Source organism: Anser cygnoides, chromosome 1, assembly GCF_040182565.1.
Source record: "Anser cygnoides isolate HZ-2024a breed goose chromosome 1, Taihu_goose_T2T_genome, whole genome shotgun sequence".
Lineage (NCBI taxonomy): Eukaryota > Metazoa > Chordata > Aves > Anseriformes > Anatidae > Anser > Anser cygnoides.
In genome coordinates this window covers 165,390,437-165,409,853 of record NC_089873.1, presented here as the reverse complement: position 1 = coordinate 165,409,853, position 19,417 = coordinate 165,390,437, and positions in this window count along the sequence as shown.

The following is a 19,417-nucleotide window of genomic DNA, read 5'->3' as shown; positions in this document are numbered from 1 at the left end:
TAAATGGTTTTAGTGTAGGGCTAAAGGAAATAATTTTTCTGTTGTTGTAGAAGATAGATCTTTTTGAAAAGGAAGACCAGTTCTTCAGTGTTCAGCGAGGAGTTTCAGCTTTCACCAAAATCAGCTGTGGTTTTTACCTTTTCTTTACCACTGTGCATAACTTCTCTGTGTACAGAAAAAAAAAAAAAAAAAAGGATACATATGTTTCAATATCTCAGTGGCATTGTTAATGACTCTGTCAGCTAACAGGCAAAGTTTAGCTGTTTGTGTGTATATATATATATATATATAAAAGATAAACTAAGTCAATAAAAAAAAGATACAGCTTAGTGGCTCTTCATATAGTAGGAACACGAACTGTTGATTATCTACTAACTTTGCATTTTCCTATCCTGGCAATTCTTCCTTCTTCCTTCTACACCAGTTTTGTCACTCAGCTACTGTGTGACCTCAAACAGATCAATTAAACTCCCTGAACTATAGTTTCTTTATTTAAGAGCTAATCCAAACCCCATTAAACTCAATGTGGGCTCTGAGAGATAAGTACTGGCAGATTTAACAGTGGTAGTTTAAAGCATTACAGCACCCAGACGCCTTTCTTATCTCTTTTCAAGAGCTTGATTTCCCAATAACAGGCAAGGAAGGATAGGATATGAGCCATGTGTCAGTCACTGTGGTTTGCAGTACAGAATATTAGATTAAATTGCACTGAAGGTAAGTGCTCATTAATAAATGGACTGTAAAATGTGGCAGCTGAGGTACAGATACATACTTTGTTCTGTGGTTCTGTAATATTGGTGATGACCTAAGACAGATGGCCAAGCTGAGAACATGGAACAGTACCTCTTCTAACTAAGAACATGAAAGACCACCTGCCAGAGCTCTAAATACCTTACCTGGGTAATTCAGTAGCATTAGAAGAAACTGATTTCAGTAAACTGCTTGAAGATGCTTATAAAGGCAATGAATAACAATAAAGTATCATTACTGTTTATACATCTTAAGGAAAGAATGCTAACATTTACTTTTTAAATACTAAAAGAAAAAAAAAAGAAAAAAGTATGGGAAAAAGGAATTTCCAGCTGACTGCAAGTACATTGCGTTTCTCTTCAGACCACTTCATTTTGTTTCCAAATACGCTGCGCTGTTTTGAAATACCTTTCAGCATAAGGATTGTCATTCTTCTCACAGACAAAGATTTGGCAATCAGACACAACAGTATGAATATTTGTGTGGACCTGAAACAGAAAGAAAGCCAGAGTTATGAGAAGCCAACAGGGCGGAGTGACATTCCAGTGTGGTTTGTACTAACCACTGAGTTGAAATACCTTCTTAGTGTTGGGACAGTCCTCGGAAGCTAGTCTAGTGTCTGTTTAATTGTCAACTTGAGTTCAGTGAGGTCTTGTTCAGGACCGAGGTCACTCCACCATTCTTAGAAAATTTAGCTCATGAAGTGCTCGTGAATGGAGTCTTGTTGCCCTTGTTTCTTCTCTTATCAGTGGTAAAAGACAGTTCTTCAGAATTAACTGAATATCTCTCCCCTGTGAGTGCTTGAAGGAGAAACTAGTATGGGGGCCTGGACTGTGGTCTGCTGTTGCTCTACCGACATCTTAAAGCTGCCTTATTATTTAGACAGAATGATCCAAACACTGTTTTGCCAAAGCAGAAGAGGTCAGATTTTTTGTTTCCAAGTCGAAGGCTAAAAATCATTATACAAATGCTCCATATTCATTTTTCTTTAGTTGGACTATATTAACCAAATGTCGTATGATACTGGTAAGTATAGCAGAGAGCAATATGAATGGTGGCAAACCATGATTTTTTCCACAGAATAAGAGGACAAGATAAAAAGAATAGAAGCCCATTCATTTAAACCTTGCCAAAAATAAGAAGGATCACATTAACAGCAAGAATATAGATCACACACCACTAAAAATCAGTAAGTACTAGTAACATCTGAATATCAACAATTAAAGTCTGCCTTGAACCACTGAATGAAAAGTAAAAGTTTCAGGAAATTGTTACTAGTGACTCAGTCATATACTCTACTTAACCTCAGTGAAATCAGCAGTTTCAAAACAGAAACAAGCATACAAATTCTGTACAATGCCTGTGTTTACTCAGGTAGTATGGCCTTTGAAACATAGAAAAATGAAACAGGAACAAAGCTTCAATGCTTTAGGGCTAAGGAAAAAAAAATCATTCAAGGATGAAAATTTACAACATTATCTTGTGGGAGAAACAAAAATTAAATATAAAATTATCTCTACAGGTAAAGAACTGTGATGTGAAAAATATATTATTTATTTTACTCTAGAAACATTCTTACTGGAAAGAGTATGGCACTGGTTGAGTTCTGGCTATAGCAAAGCCTCCTTTGAAAAAAAAAATCTGGTTTTACAGGATATGGGCAATCGTGCTGCCTTTTAGTTTGATGGTTTTCACTATTGGGACATGAACAGTTACCAGCAATGCGTCACAAGTAAATTTACTTTATTTGTACTGTTTACTATCGTTTGTAGTGTGTCATTATTTGAAGTTTGTTGTAAGTCTCAATTGAAACATTAAACTTCTTATGAACTGGAAATCTTGGAAATCCTTCAGAGGAAGGCTTTTATTTATGATATTGTAGTCAGTGTTTCCATTATATCCCCCTGTTTTCAGGGATTTATAACTTAGTTATAAAAAAATCATTCTGGACTGAAATTTGGCATATGGGATTGAACCCGAAGAATGAAGTTTTTATCAAGTCTGAAAATAAGTCTGGTCACATGTAAACTGCAGGGTATAGAAATGGAAGAGGTTTAAGGTACTCTTTAGAGATTGTTCTGCTTGATTATTATGTTGCCTTGCATTATACCATTTGCTACAACCATTTCTATATTAATAATATTGTATTTAAAATGCCTTTTTCATCCTGCACTTTTGGTTGAAGAATAGAGTGATTACGACTATGTTTATCACTGAAATGTAGCAAGGATGAGTGTTTCTGCAACCTCAGAGGAACATGATAGTTACTTCTGAGTAGCATAGCTTGCTGGTTTAGTACATCGAAGAAACCCAAGCAAACCAAACATTGCCAAAAAACAACTGGCCAACCAACCAATAAATAAATAAAAATACATACACACAAGTGTATAGATATGCATATATATATACACAATATACAGGTATATACACAATGTACAGGTGGTGTTTTCATCTATCTAATCTATTTATCTAACACAGGTGGTGTTTTCATCTATCCCTGCAGTAGCAGGGAGGGGTACTGAGAGGACACGGAAAGCCCACCTGATTAACACATGGCTCAGAGGCTGGTGCCAACACAGAAATTTTGGGTTTTTTGACCATGGGGCGCTTTACTCGGCACCCGGCCTGATGGCCGCAGATGGGTCCCTATCTCTAAGGGGAAAATGGATCCTAGCCCAGGAGCTGGCAGGGCTCGTTGAGAGGGCTTTAAACTAGGAAAGAAGGGGGATGGGGCTGAAAGAAGGCTTGTTGGAGCTGTGCCCGGGGGAACAATGGCAAAGCCGGGGAAGAAGGCAATGGCCCAACTGAAGTGCATCTACACTAATGCATGCAGCATGGGTAACAAACAAGAGGAGCTGGAAGCCATCGTGCAGCGGGAAGGCTATGACTTGGTTGCCATCACGGAAAAGTGGTGGGACCACTCTCATGACTGGAGTGCTGCAATGTCTGGCTATAGGCTCTTCAGAAGGGACAGGCAGCACAGAAGGGGTGGTGGTGTGGCTCTCTATATTAGAGAGTGTTTAGATGTTGAGGAACTTGAGGCTGGGAATGATAAGGTTGAGTCCCAATGGGCTAGGATCAGCAGGAAGACCAGCAAGGCAAGCATCCTGGTGGGGGTCTGTTATAGACCACCGTACCAGGATGAGGAGACTGATGAGGAGTTCTACAGGCAGCTGGCAGAAGCCGCGAAATCGTCAGCGCTTGTTCTCGTGGGGGACTTCAACTTCCCAGACATATCCTGGAAGCACAACAAAGCCCAGAGAAAGCAGTCTAGGAGGTTTCTGGAGAGCGTGGAAGATAACTTCCTGACGCAGCTGGTTAGAGAGCCTACCAGGGGAGGTGCCCCATTAGACCTTCTGTTCGCAAACAGTGACGGACTGGTGGGAGATGTGGTGGTCAGGAGCTGTCTTGGGCAGAGTGACCATGAAATGGTTCAGTTCTCTATTCTTGGCGAAGTCAGGAAGGGGACCAGTAAAACTGCTGTCTTGGACTTCCGGAGGGCTGACTTTGAGCTGTTCAGGACACTGGTTGGCAGAGTCCCTTGGGAGGAGGTTCTGAAGGGCAAAGGAGTCCAGGAAGGCTGGGCACTCCTCAAAAAGGAAATCTTAATGGCTCAGGAGCAGTCTGTCCCCACGTGCCCAAAGACGAGCCGACGCGGATCTAGACCGGCCTGGCTGAGCAGAGAGTTGTGGCTCGAGCTTAGGAGAAAAAGGAGGGTTTATAATCTTTGGAAAAGAGGGGGGGCTACTCAGGAGGACTATAAGGCTGTTGCGAGGCTGTGCAGGGACAAAATTAGAAAGGCCAAAGCTCATCTGGAGCTCAATCTGGCTACTGCCGTTAAAGATAACAAAAAACGTTTTTACAAATACATCAACGCAAAAAGGAGGACTAAGGAGAATCTCCATCCTTTACTGGATGCGGGGGGAAACTTAGTTACAAAAGATGAGGAAAAGGCTGAGGTGCTCAATGCTTTCTTTGCCTCAGTCTTTAGCGGCAAGACTGGTTGTTCTCTGGACACCTGGTACCCTGAGCTGGTGGAAGGGGATGGGGAGCAGGATGTGGCCCTCGCTATCCATGAGGAAATGGTTGGCGATCTGCTACAACACTTGGATGTACACAAGTCGATGGGGCCGGATGGGATCCACCTGAGGGTACTGAGTGAACTGGCGGAGGAGCTGGCCAAGCCACTTTCCATTATTTATCGGCAGTCCTGGCTATCAGGGGAGGTCCCAGTCGACTGGCGGCTAGCAAATGTGACGCCTATCTACAAGAAGGGCCGGAGGGTAGACCCGGGGAACTATAGGCCTGTTAGCTTGACCTCAGTGCCAGGGAAGCTCATGGAGCAGATTATCTTGAATGTCATCACGCAGCACTTGCAGGGTAACCAGGCAATCAGGCCCAGTCAGCATGGGTTTATGAAAGGCAGGTCCTGCTTGACGAACCTGATCTCCTTCTATGACCAAGTGACACGCTTGGTGGATGAGGGGAAGGCTGTGGATGTGGTCTACCTTGACTTCAGTAAGGCTTTTGACACCGTTTCCCACAGCATTCTCCTCATGAAACTGGCTGCTCATGGCTTGGACTGGCATATGCTTTGTTGGGTTAAAAACTGGCTGGATGGCCGGGCCCAAAGAGTTGTGGTGAATGGAGCCAAATCCAATTGGAGGCCGGTTACTAGTGGAGTCCCCCAGGGCTCAGTACTGGGGCCGGTCCTCTTTAATATCTTTATGGATGACCTGGATGAGGGGATCGAGTGCACCCTCAGTAAGTTTGCAGATGACACCAAGTTAGGTGCGTGTGTCGATCTGCTTGAGGGAAGGAAGGCTCTGCAGGAGGATCTGGATAGGCTGGAGCGATGGGCTGAGGTCAACTGTATGAAGTTCAACAAGGCCAGGTGCCAGGTCCTGCACCGGGGGCGTAACAACCCCAAGCAGCGCTACAAGCTGGGAGAAGAGTGGTTGGAAAGCTGCCTGGCAGAGAAGGACCTGGGAGTACTGGTTGATAGGCAGCTGAATATGAGCCAGCAGTGTGCTCAGGTGGCCAAGAAGGCCAACAGCATCCTGGCTTGCATAAGAAGCAGTGTAGCCAGTAGGTCTAAGGAGGTGATTTTCCCCCTGTACTCAGCTCTGGTGAGGCCGCACCTCGAGTACTGTGTTCAGTTTTGGGCCCCTCGCTACAAGAAGGACATGGAGGTGCTCGAGAGAGTCCAGAGAAGGGCAACGAAGCTGTTGAGGGGTCTGGAGAACAAGTCTTACGAGGAGCGGCTGAGGGAGCTGGGGTTATTTAGCCTTGAGAAGAGGAGGCTCAGGGGAGACCTCATCGCTCTCTACAGCTACCTTAAAGGGGGCTGTAGAGAGGTGGGGGTTGGTCTGGTGACAGGACGAGGGGGAATGGGCTAAAGTTGCGCCAGGGGAGGTTTAGGTTGGATGTTAGGAAGAACTTCTTTACTGAAAGGGTTGTTAGGCATTGGAATGGGCTGCCCAGGGAGGTGGTTGAGTCACCATCCCTGGAGGTCTTTAAAAGACGTTTAGATGTAGCCCTTAGTGATATGGTTTAGTGTAGAACTTGTTAGTGTTAGGGCTGAGGTTGGACTAGATGATCTTGGAGGTCTCTTCCAACCTAGACGATTCTGTGATTCTGTGATTCTGTGATTCTGTGAATATAGACACACACACACATATATATATATTTATATATCCAAACATCTAAAGGAATAATACAAAAACAAACAAACAAACAAAAACCCACAAAGCTATAGGTGACACTAGGTAGACTAGAGGCAGGACAGTTAAGACATTCTAAATTCTACAGTGAATATTATGGGATAAAGTGATTCTGTAGATTTTTCAGTTTTTTTCAAGCTCTTCAGTACCATTCCCAACACAGAAAATGATATCTTTAACTGTCAGATTCCTGTTGCTCTCTCATTGGAACATAACCACAGTAAAAAAAGACTATCATTACAAATTCATTGCTTTTTGGGTCATGTGTGGGAGGTTTCATACTAAAGTAATTACTAAGCTCTACTTCTTTTAGCTTGCCTGTTTAAAGGAGAGAACATTCGGGGAAAAAAACAAACAAACAAACAAACAAACAAACAAACAAAAAACCTTTGCACTTTTATCAACTAACATTTTTAATGAGAATTTCTTCTCAGATTTCTACTGTCTTTATTAAGATTTTAATGCAAATTATATCTTTCAGACAAATATAAGAGGATCTATTTGAAGCTATCTGAGCATTTTTGCTGAGAGTATTTACATGATACCAATAATTTAGGTTTACTGACCACAAGCCTGAAAAAAAAAAAAAAAAAAAAAAAAAGCAGTGCCAGGAAGTTTTAGACAGTTCTAATGCCATTAGGTAGTCAGAAAGACCACCTCTGTTTATCACCTCTCTTATTTAATCCGAGAAGAAAGAAGATGTGGAGCAGAATGTACTAGCAGGTCTGAATCCATCAATTCATAATAGATGTAGCTTCCTGTTTTCTTGGAGTTGCCATACACCTGAAAATACAGAATGAAATGAGATCAGCATTAATAACTTTTTAATGATGAGGTTGAATCTTGTTAATTCAACAAAGCCTAATAGTACATACAAAGGAACAACAACAAAAATATATATTTTCTAGGACTGTGAATTGTCATATTGTGTAATAAATACAGAAAAAAAATGCAAAACTGTGGTTCCCATTTTTTGGAAAGAACCTGAGAGGATAAAAGAGGATGATTTCTGAAGTGGTGTAATGACAATATATGGTGATTGTGGAGGATGTTACAGGACACCCTGCTGTGAGGGTGACTGAGCACTGGAACAGGATGCCTGGAGAGAGAATATTCTTGGGAATATTCAAAAACCAACTGGAGACAGTCCCAGGCAACTGGTTCTAGATGGCCCTGCTTGAGCTGGGAGTTTGGTCCAGATGACTTACAGAGATCCCTTCCAACCTCAACCATTTTGTGATTCTGTGTCAGACTGGTGTACTCCATTTCATGTTATGCTTCAGTGTCTGAGTGTGACACGTATACACAGATAAAACAAAGCATTTTTCATGTTTTTATTTTGTTGCATATGTTGATACAGTCAGAACAAATACAAGGCACATCTCTACCCCAAACAAATGGTAGAGGGTCATATGTTATTCCGTGGTTTGGCTGAGACATTGAAAACTAGCATGTACCGTTTCTGAAACAGTTTGCTTTTAGCTGGTGTAGCTGATCCAAATGACCATTGAAGTCAGCAAGGAATGTTTCCATTAACATCAGGAAGCTATGGACAAGTTCCTCAAAATCTTACTCTACTTGGTAATGACCATATCACATATATGATTTGACAACAGTAAGTTTAGTATTCATAGCTTGGAGTGAAATGGCTGAATACATAACTAGAAATTGAGAAATTATGAGAAAAGACTGACGTAAAACTGTAGAAAATCAACTGATTTCAGTATGTATAACAGGACAGAAATGTGCACAGCAAGAACCATGAAAACACAAACAATGAGAACAGTCAAGTAGGTGGACAGAGTTAGTGGTTGAACTGAGTTACATGGTTAAACTAGCTAGCAAATAAGACTTAAGATTATGAATTTGGGAAGAGACTACCAGTTAAGAAGTAAATTAAATATGTAGGGTTGAAAAGGGTTAAAATGTGTTTTGGAAAGGCTCTTCAAAAAGATCACACTTGAGGCAGGTCTTAAATAACATTTTAATGGGTGCTCTGTGCATCTGCAATGATAAAATATGTGATAAAAAATGGTAAGTCATTGGCAATACAATTAAATTATATGGGCAGAGCTGGCAGACCTACAAACCTGGAAAAAGAGGATTCTAAGAATTCCCGTCATCTTCTTCAAGGAAGTGAATAAAAATGCCCAAGAGGGAAGACAGGATGTGTTAATTAATCACAGCAATATGATCCAGTATTGAAAAAAGTAGATGACACATAGAATATATCAAAGGTACAGAAAGTTTCAAGAGACATTAGTGATGTCTCCTTTACATTATTTACAATTTTGTCAATCCATATATTATACAAAAATATATTAAACTGAAACTAGAATGAATCAGGAAAGAGAGGATAGCAAGGGAAATGGAGAATACCTTCTGAGAAGAAAAGGACTGAGCAAGATATTTAACTTTGAAATGAAGACTAAGATGAAGATATGGTTGCTGCCCCTAAATATGTTAAGGATGTAATGCCAGAAAAGGAAATGGCTGTGTTCAGAAACAGTGTTGGCATAAAAATGAAGTAGAGGTAAAATAGCCAGAAATAGGTGCAAAGGGAAATATATGAGAAGAAAGTTTTTAAATGCTTGAATAGTGAGGCTCCAATATACATTATGGTGGTTAAAACAAACAAACAAACAAACAAACAAACAAACAAAGTCTTCTGTAAATGCAGCATCATAAATTTATTAGGAAGATTCCGTGCTGCCTGCAACAGTAAGAAAACAAACTTGAAGAGCCATGAGGCCCTATTTGTGTTCAGTAAATGGCCTGATTTTCAAAACTTCTGAATTCTTGTAGCTCCCATTGTTTTGCCATTATTGATATCCCTCATTTCCTGTGACGATCTCAGAAACCAAAACCTGATGGCTGGAAGTATTTAGTATGTAAGTTATAGATTTGCTTTATGAGTGTTATGAAAAGTTTGTTTTAGATCTATGGCAAAGTGAACTTGCAAACAGTTATATTGTTGTGAGGTACCTAGTTAGTTTAGTGTTATGGTTGCTAGCCTGCTTATTTCACCAATGCAAGCCATGGAATGCAAGAAAGCAACCCACTGACTGGTCATCATGATTTTGCTTTCACAAAGGCAAAACAAAGACTCATGACTTTGCTTTCATACTCCCACAGAGTAAGTCTCTGTCCTCCTTGAAGTGCCCAGTGGGCAGCCTTAACTCCTACAGTGTTTCAAATATATGCACTTATATTTTAAAGATTATTCTAGATTTCCTTTAGCTTTCATGAATCACATTGTATATAGCTTTTATTTACATATATGAATGAATTCTAGAGTCAGTTTGTGAGCAGCAACTGAAATATATTTTTCTGTAGGGTTTGATTGAGATTGAGTGATCTTTGCTAGTGGTTGATTAAATTTCAGCATTAGTTTTTGTGGAAAATTGCTGAAATCTGCAGATGAAAAAGCATTTCCTCTATTATCCTTATGGTGTAAGCAAAGACCTCACAATAATTGCTTAGGATGAGGCTGAAGATATATACGTTACTTGTGGTTTAAACAAATAATGGAAACTGAGCAGAGGAAGAACTCAGTGGAGGGTGACTGAACCCTCTCTTTTATTTATTTTTACATTTTCTGTTGGTGGGATTTGCAATCTGGCAAGCTACCACTAAATTAATGAATTTCATGGGCTGGAATTTCACCTAGAGTGATAGTTATTTGTATTGACATGTATCATTTCCTCTATGCCCCCTGGCATTTTTTTTTTTCTGTACCTGTGCTTTCAGGAACACTCTATATTTTTTTTTTAACCAGGTCTGTGTGATTCAATCTACCAAAAACCATCAGTATTCATCCTCTAATATTAGCTTTGATCTGCCAAACACATTTCATATCAGTGGGCAAAAAGAGGAGTGTGGTCTGAAAGTTTTCTGCACTGATTTCGTATGCCATAAAATCTTGCAAAGGCCACTCCTCAGGTCCTGCATAGGCCTGCCTACACTGAAATTAAGTTCTGACAGCTTCAACCTGGATTTAATACAAGATCAGCTAAACAGGTATTGATGTCCTTAGCTATATTTTAAGGTTGTAATTTGTAAAACTGGTGGTTGCAGTATGTCATTAGGGGTTTGCTGTCAAGGAAAGCAGAAGGGATACTTCGTCACTGCACAATACCTGCTCAAGTGTGCATTGATTCCCCCTATTTTTTTTTTTTTGGGGGGGGGGGGGTCAGTTAAAATATGCCTTTATTTTTACCTGTTCCTTTCATAAGCCTGCACCTTATTATTCCAACTTGCTAGCCAAAACAGATGCATGATGTTAACTCTGTAAACCTATCACTTTCTTTTTTGTTTTAGTACATTTTGGCAATTTTGCTAGCTTCATTTTTACCCATCTTTCTTTTTTTTCTTCAGTGGATTCTTTTCCAGGAGCATTTTATTTCTATCTGTCTGTCAGGCTACATCTACACCACTAAGTAAAAGAGCCTGCTGACTTGTCCCCTAGGCAAAGTGACACCAAGCAACTCACATTCACAATACCAAAAATCCCTTCTAAAGTAGATTTCTCCCAGGTTTAGTGGTCCAAAACTGAGGCTGTGAGTGAGCTCTTAATCAGTATGAACAATCAGCAGTTCAGTACTTGAGTCACTCCCTGGCCCTTTTTTGTTTAACAGTACAGTTATACCTTTAGGCAATGTCTATATTAGTAAATAATGTGAACCAAGGCTCATTCTCTGGACCTGGGTGTGTGGTATGGCAGAATTTGCACCCATGTAGCTAAATAGTCTTTTACCTCTGTGAAGGCTGGCTTCATCTTTAGCAACAACTTTGAACAATCTGTGGCTTGTGCTATCCCCAAACTATGCCTGGGAATGGTCTGAGAGGCAGGTATTTATCACAGACCAAAGCCATGCCAGGGAATGTAATTAATAAAGATTAAGTAGCTTCACTGTCAGATGAAGCTTGAAACCATTTCCTGTCCCTTTTAATTTTACTGTCACATGCAGCCTTCGGTCTGACTGCAGGTTCTGGAGAAAGCGCTGCTGAGCATGTGCAGCCCTTTCTATCCAGTCCTCCTGAATCTGGTCCCTTTTGCCATGTCTCTGCACCACTCTCTTTGCCACTTTTGGCACCTAGTCCAAGAACCCTTTTGCTCAGGCCTGTGTTTAAACTTCATAAAATTCATTAAGGACATGGTTTAGTGGGTGATATTGGTAGTAGGGGGACAGTTGGACCAGATGATCTTGGAGGTCTTTTCCAACCGTAATGATTCTACGATTCTATGATCTCTATTACCCCTCTACTCCTCTAATGCTATTTCTCTCTTATTGTTCTCCATAGCCAGGACGAGTTTTACAGCTCTTCTCCTAACTCCATCGCTGCTATGTTTTTTTTTTTTTCTCTCATCCCACTCTGCTTCTTTTTCTTAGTGGTTTATTTATTTATTTAGTTATTTTATTCCCTCTTCTTTTTTCCCCAGTTTTGCAGCATTTGGTTCTGCCACCTTTAGCTCTGCTTGCCTTGCTCACTTCTTTTGCCTGGCTTCCAGGCCCATGTGAAACCCCAACCCTCTTCATTCTAGTTTCCACAGCATCCCCTCCTAGGCTCCTTGACAGGTCTATTCGCCCCACACCATAGCCTGGCCAGCATGCAGCTGGGTGTCCATGAAGAGCCCCTTCTGCTCCCCATGTCCAAGTAACCAGTGCCTAGGTTTCCCAGTGTCACCTCCTTTGTCCACATCTAAGACAGATGGGAGAAGCAGTCACCATGAAAGCTTGGCTCTTCTACTGTAGTCCCAGTTTGCTTCATTGCTTCCTGGGGAAAGCACATGCATAGCTGGGTGATAAAATGTGTAATGAAGAACTAGTTCATACCCAGCAAGGACTGCACTTTCACAGAACTGTAGTGTATGGATTTGGGCTCTGCTTGATGCAGTCTAAGTGACGCATAGGTCTCCTTTCCTAATGTTTCCTGTTGTCTGATTTTAGCCCTACAGAGTTACCTGAAGGGTAAATAACAGTAAGCAAAGGAATATCAGCATAGATTAGAAACAAGAATCTGAGCCTATGAGTTCCCACTGAATATGTTAAAAAGGAAGATTTCTAAAAAGCTTAAACTTCAAACACTTCTACCCAGGAAAATAACACTGACAAGAAGGTAGCTTCCCCCTTCTCATTTCTGTCACCCCAAACTTCGAACCTCTGCCTTATGCTTAAAAACACTTGAAGTTCTTCAGGAAAAGGTCGTAATTATTTTTTCAACATTGCTAAACAACAGATTTTCTTTAACCTCATTCTCAGAAACAGCTGTACCATTTTGGATGAAACTTCCTGAAATATTTCTGCCTGAGGCAGACACCTGGCATGGAAAATTTCAGCCCAAACATTTAAGGTTTGGCAAAGTGATATGCAGCTGAAAACAGGCTTTATAATGGGAACTGTTAGGCAACTTTAATAACAAGTAAAATTACCAGCCTCACCCCAACACCAATCCTAACTGATGTGCCAAGCTCTACGATAAAATACTTAGTTTGAATGAATGATGTTCTTATGTATCAAAAGACCAAAAATAAGTTGGAACATAGTCTTCTTCCAGATATAATAAGCATTTCCGACTTATGGCTCAATGATGTAAAGAGGACAAAGTAGATTAATAACAAAACATAAGATGTAATCTTCAGTTTGTGTCTGTTAAAGAGTGAAGTGTACAAGCAAAGTATACAATATTTTGTTGGTTAGATCTTATGTTTTTGAGTCATCCAAAAGTCAGATGGTTTATTTTCTCCAAACACACCCCAAACTGTTAGCCGGAAAACCACTTAGACATTTAGATGGCAAATGTAAGTTCTGAAAACAATAACAGAATTTATTAATCTTTCAGCACATTACCCAAAATGTTTAACAACTGCTTTTTCATTCAATTTCTCCTTCCAGTACAAGAAGAACTTCATTTCCTCTTCCATTTGTTCTCCTTTCTCTAAAATATAGTCCTGTCATGGTAGTCATGTTGTTCTTTAACCAAAATAAATTGGTAAAATCGGTAAATATGGACACATAATAAAACTTGTTCTCTTTCTTCTATGCACAAATATAGTGGTATAGGTCTGTAGTTTTATCTTTATATCATTAAAAATGTACTTTTTCATACAGATTGATTTAAATAATATGTATTTATCTGGAGAAAGAAGCGAAGAAATAAATACAAATAGGAGACAGAGAAGAGAAGGCAATGTTAACAGTGATGTTCATAGCCAGCTTGTATTTTGCAGCCTTTCATTACTTAAAGGGGGCTTATGAGAAAGATGGAGAGCAAATTTTTACACACGCAGATAGTGATAGGACAAGGGGGAGCAGTTTTAAACTAAAATAGAGGAGATTTAGATTAAAGGTTAGGAGGAAATTCTTCACTCAGAGGGTGGTGAGGCACTGGCACAGGTTGCCCAGAGAAGCTGTGGTTGCCCCATCCCTGGAGGTGTTCAAGGCCAGGTTGGATGGGACCCTCAGCAACCTGATCCAGTGGGAGGTGTCCTTGCCCATGGCAGGGTTTTTAGAAATAGATCATCTTTAAGGTCACTTCCAACTCAAGATCTTCTATGAATCTATGATTTTTTTTTTTTTTTGACACATTCATGTCTAAATTCTGTCTAACATATAGCTTTGCTGGATTTCATAGAAATATCATAGAATATTTCCTGTTGCTTTCTTACTAGCAGCATGCAAGCTTTAGAGATGCTTCAAAATACTGATAGCACCTCTATTCTGGAGGAAGAACCATAGCTCCTGAGTCTAGACTTCATCTAGGAGAGAAAATTGAGTGTCCAAGTGCATCATAGATGTGTGATGAAACATTTATGCTTCTCCTAAGTCACCGAAGAAGCTTCATCTTTTAGCTACACTTATTCTTACCTCATTCAGAAAGCCCCAAGTTCAGTTCTGCTAACAGGTGATGAAGTTGTGAGAGACAAGCACCGAGGAAGGAAGAATCATATCCTTGCATTGGGTTCTGGCTTATATATCTCCAACTGGATAAAATGCAAAAACTGCATGGAAAAATGGGGTTTTGCTCTCCCTCTTTCTCTCAGAGTACTCTTTCTATAAGCCTCCAGGACAAAAGGGGAAAATGAGCATCTGTGTTTCATAGAATTTGTGCATTGTAGTAACATAACGTGGTACTGGAGGGGAAGTGGTGATGCAAGTTAACTTGAGGCCAAAGCTCAGTTTCTAAAATAAGGTTCCCAAATGTTTAGTTCAATGCCCACTTAGTATCATAGAAAGCTTAGAAAGCTGTAGCATTACCATGAAAATATGCTTCCAGAGCTGCCTCTGGTATGTAATGTCTCTGAGTCTGTCTTCATCTGTTTCTATCATTAGAAAAATCATTATCTAGATCTTGCCACGTTAGCAACCCCTTAAGGTAAAGTATATGGACACTGCTTGTATCATCTAAATCTAGTTAATATTGACAATGTTTATTTTTATTTATGCCAAAGGCTTAGTAGATTTATACCATGAAGCTATAATTAGTAGTAAGAGATGCTGAATCAGGGAGCTAACATTTGCAAATTGTGGGATTTTCTTCTGTATATAACAACTTTAGTGCTTTATACATGATAGTACTATTCTAAAGTGCACTTATCCTTTAAACAAATCATATGTAGGGGAAAAAAGCAATTACATTAACTGCTTTTTTTTTTTTATCAGCATAAAGAAATAATAATAACAAAAAGAATTATAATTAGAATAATTCAGTTAGAAGGGACCTGAAAAGATCATCAAGTCTCACTGCCTGACCACTTCAGGGCTAATCAAAAGTAAAAGCATATTATTGAGGTCATTATCCAAATGCCTCTTGAGCACTGACAGCCATGGGGCATCAGCTACCTCTCTAGGTGGTTCCAGTGTTTGATCACCTTCACAGTGAAGAAATTCTGCAGCTATACAGCAGCAATATTAAGATACTACATGAAGAAAAAAAAAAAAAAAAAAAAAAACTACACCACCAACATACAGGAATGACAATAACATAGAAATTGTATCTGTGTCAGAACAAGGAACTCATTAATGAAAGGTATGTTTAATTAAAAGCATTCCTGTGCTTCTGATCTTTTGACACACCATCACTGGCAAACAGCTTTTAAAAAATACTGTAAGCATTACACAATTATCAAGATCGAGTCAGAGAAACATGGTGAGTGGACAAAATCCAGTGTCTGAGAGCATTATCTCAGGGGAAGCAGGACCCATCTGAGATCCTTGTGACTACAGGATGGGGAAGTCCTTGGAATTAGCAAAAACATTTGTCCTGAGACTGTACAGTGACGTTAGAGAAGAGGAACCTTTTCTTTTTCTGAATGTCTTTAAAACACAAATTGCAGATCACAGACAGCCATTTATAGCATCATATAATGCACAGGAACTTGTTTTAGGAATAGTTGTTGGAATATTTGTTCCAAACATTGACAGCAGGACAAGCATCTTCCCCTTTGCCAGGATGCATAGGCAACATCCCTGACAATGCAGTGACTAGCAACCTAGTGACTAACTAGGATGCTTTTGTAGACCTTTTACTATTCTCATGTTAGATGTGAAATTCAGACAGCATATATTGACTGCCCTGCAATCCAACAGACTTGGTAAAAGTGTAAAACAGCTGTCTCTAATAGCACAACTACAACATGCAGCTTAGCAAATGTGACTTGGAGCTTCATTTCTGTGTCTCCACTTCTGACATTTATAGTTAAATGATGTTGTTGATTCCTGCAAGAGACACTACAATTTCTCTAATTAAAGGAGGAAAAAAAAAAAAAAAAGACAACAAAAACCAATCTTCTTGTTCCTTCCCAGATTGTTCCCATTTGTTGCAAATAAGCGTGAGTTCCTGCCTGGAAGCACTATCTGCAAACTGCAGTCAGATGTAAAAGAAGACTAATCAAGCTTGGGAACCAGGCCTTAATTAGACTGCTTGGAAAACAGACCAGAAGAGCAAATGAAAATTATTAACCATCATTCATGATTCCTGTTTCTAATTTGAAAGAGGAAATCATGCATTAATCAAGGGCTAGCCCTAAGCTCAGAGACACATTTTAGAAATATCCTGAAACAACAAGAGGAAATCTTTTCAGTGTTTAGAGAAAACAATCCCTGATCAGCTAGTATGTGTAGCACAATATATTTTGACATGAAATAAGCTATGTTTCAGTATGCTTAGCTTTTGCTGGTCCCAAGAAAAACAAAACCAGTACCAACTGAAATGAAGGCACATGACAGCAATTGGAGTTAAGCCTGGGTTTTGTTAAAGGAAAACAAATGTAGAGTATGTTGTTTTCAGAGGATATCAGAAAGACATAGAAGGGCAAGAGCAAAAGGAATGATGCAATAATGCAACTGCAGTAGTGATTTTTGGTCATAGCAAAGAAATTATTTGGTGCACAGAAAAAATATTTAATATGAATTATTTCTGATAATAATAACGGGAACAAAACATCTAAATATTACCCAGAGATCACTTGAGATAATATAATAGGATTTATCAGAACTTCATTGTTTCTGTTATATGTGGACTTCAAAGATAATTTTCTATTTTTTGGGCAAACTAATGTGAACTTTCTGTCTGTAATTCAGAAAATAATGTTTTCTGGTGAAGACAAATTGAAATCTTTAAGTTTCTTGGAACTTTCCAGGAAGAGGAGAGAAAATAGGCTCTTAAACATTGCAACCATTCTTGTGAAAGCAACATGTTACAAAGAAAGCCCACCTTTTCAAACATAAATATCCAGACTTCTACCTTTGAATTACAAACAACACCTTCAAGAACTTCAAAAGATAATGATTTCATATTTTGAAATTACATATCTAGAAATTTTAAGATGTCATATACGGTAGGGTTGTTATAGTGAATTACAAACTGCTTTTATTGTTTTGTGAAAAAAAAAAAAGACAAGAAAAATAAAAAAGCTTTTTTGCCTTTTTTTTTTTTTTCCCATGATGCTATATATCTCATATTTTAATAGAACTAAGCAATGAAGTTCAGCAATCAAAGTTGGTAATTTGACAGGGCATCATGGTCTGGAGCAATGGGTACAGACAAAGGTTAGTAAGTACTGAATTTTAATAATGGTTCTGGCATGAGTTCATCTGAAGTTTTCATGAGTAACCTCAGCCTCACTGTTCAACCCTATGAAGAGAACAGACTGAAGAAAATTAAGGTTGTGTACTCCAGTTTGGTGGCATCTCCCTGTATGGCATAGTAGAGAATGTAGCCTTTTGGTTTTAACTAACTTTGCTTCATTACTTTGGCTGAAGATTCCATTGTTTCTTTCTGACTCTTCATTTAAAGACCATTTGGGTGATGCCTTCACTGCTACAATTTGGTTGCAATGCTTCTACTAAATTAAATATGATGGAATTTCAACTCTTGATTTCAGTGAATGAGAAGGACAAGATAGAGCATGTCTAGTTTAAAAAACTGCTGCAGTTGCCTTTGAGGTGAAAGATTTAGGATTAAATCCTTTTAGGCTGAACAAGGAGCTGAACCCAGATTTCCGATCTGTGGTGTGAGGGCTGTAAACACCATGCTGTTGTGCAAAAATGACAGGATTATAATGTTTTGTATAATTCCAGATGATAGCATTATAATGTTTTGTAAGAAAGTGGCTGAGACTCTTTTCTTTCATGCTAAACTCTAAGTAGCTTGCATGTGTGTTACTGTAGCACTTCAACCTGGCCATGTCTTGGTTTAGGTTATGTTCAGCAGCAGAGCTCGGGTGGTAGGAAGGAGCCTCATGACAGACCAACACTTTTCATAAAACTTTAGCCTTCTAGAGAATTTTCAATGCACATTTTTGTGCCTATGCAGCTCTAATCATTTTATGGATGCTGGAGAAAGCAGTTTAACACAATCTTAAGTATTATGTTAACCTTTTAATACCCATATCTCTTACCTATACAAGGTAAAGTGACCTATGTCAGTACACACTTACTGTTCTGCTTACTGAAGGATTCAGTAAATGAATATCTGATTTTGCTTTGGTTACCTGATTTTTACTATTTTTTCATGTTTTCACTGACAATCAGCTTTGTGATTCAGGATTTGAGTTTTATAATTTCAGTGTAGGCTCTGTATCAAAGCAATGATGGTACTACAACAGCAGAACCTGTTGATATCTGCCTTGTTTTCATAGTTTTGTGAGTGTGCCCTTACAAGTTTTCCTTTTAGGGTTAATCTACTATTCTGGGGACTACCACATGATGATGATGATGATGATGATGATTATTATTATTGTAATCTCCCCCTGCTGCTTTGTTAACCTATACCTGCAGTTATCCATCAGAGCTACAGGGTTATCAACACTTAGAAGTGGAAATGAACCTGCCACTGTTTGTTCCATTTTTAAGTACTAGTGTTAATAACCTGGTAGAAATCCAAATTTATTTTAGTATGGAGTCAGTTCCAGCACTATTTAACTGTTTATTGAGTAAATTTAGTTTCTTTATCCCACCTCAATTAAACTACATTCTTACATGCCATAACAATATTTCAAATCTGCTCCTCCCTCCCCCATCCTTTTTTTTTTTTTTTCTTTGTCTTGGCTATCCTTTTTTGTTTTTATACGTTTGTTGTTATTGTAACTAAGTGCTTTTGGGTAGCGATCACAAAGTTCTAGGTGCTTTCCAAACAAAAAACAAAAAAAGGAGAAAAAAGCCCAGTTTCTTGGCTATTGAAATCATGTCCGTACAGGCCTATCTCAGCTCACTCTCTGTGTGAAATCTGCCCACAAACACGTGGCTTCATGTGTTTTTACAAGTGACTTGACTGTTGAAGAACTTCAATGACTGCTCTGTTTGCATATTTTAGCCAAGGTTGGCTTTAGCACTTGGGACTCTGCTTTCTGAAACGACTTATTCATAGGATTTGATTTTGCTTTACACCTATCTGCAATTTTAGTTTCTTTTACTTTTTTATTGTTGTTCATTTTGTTTGGT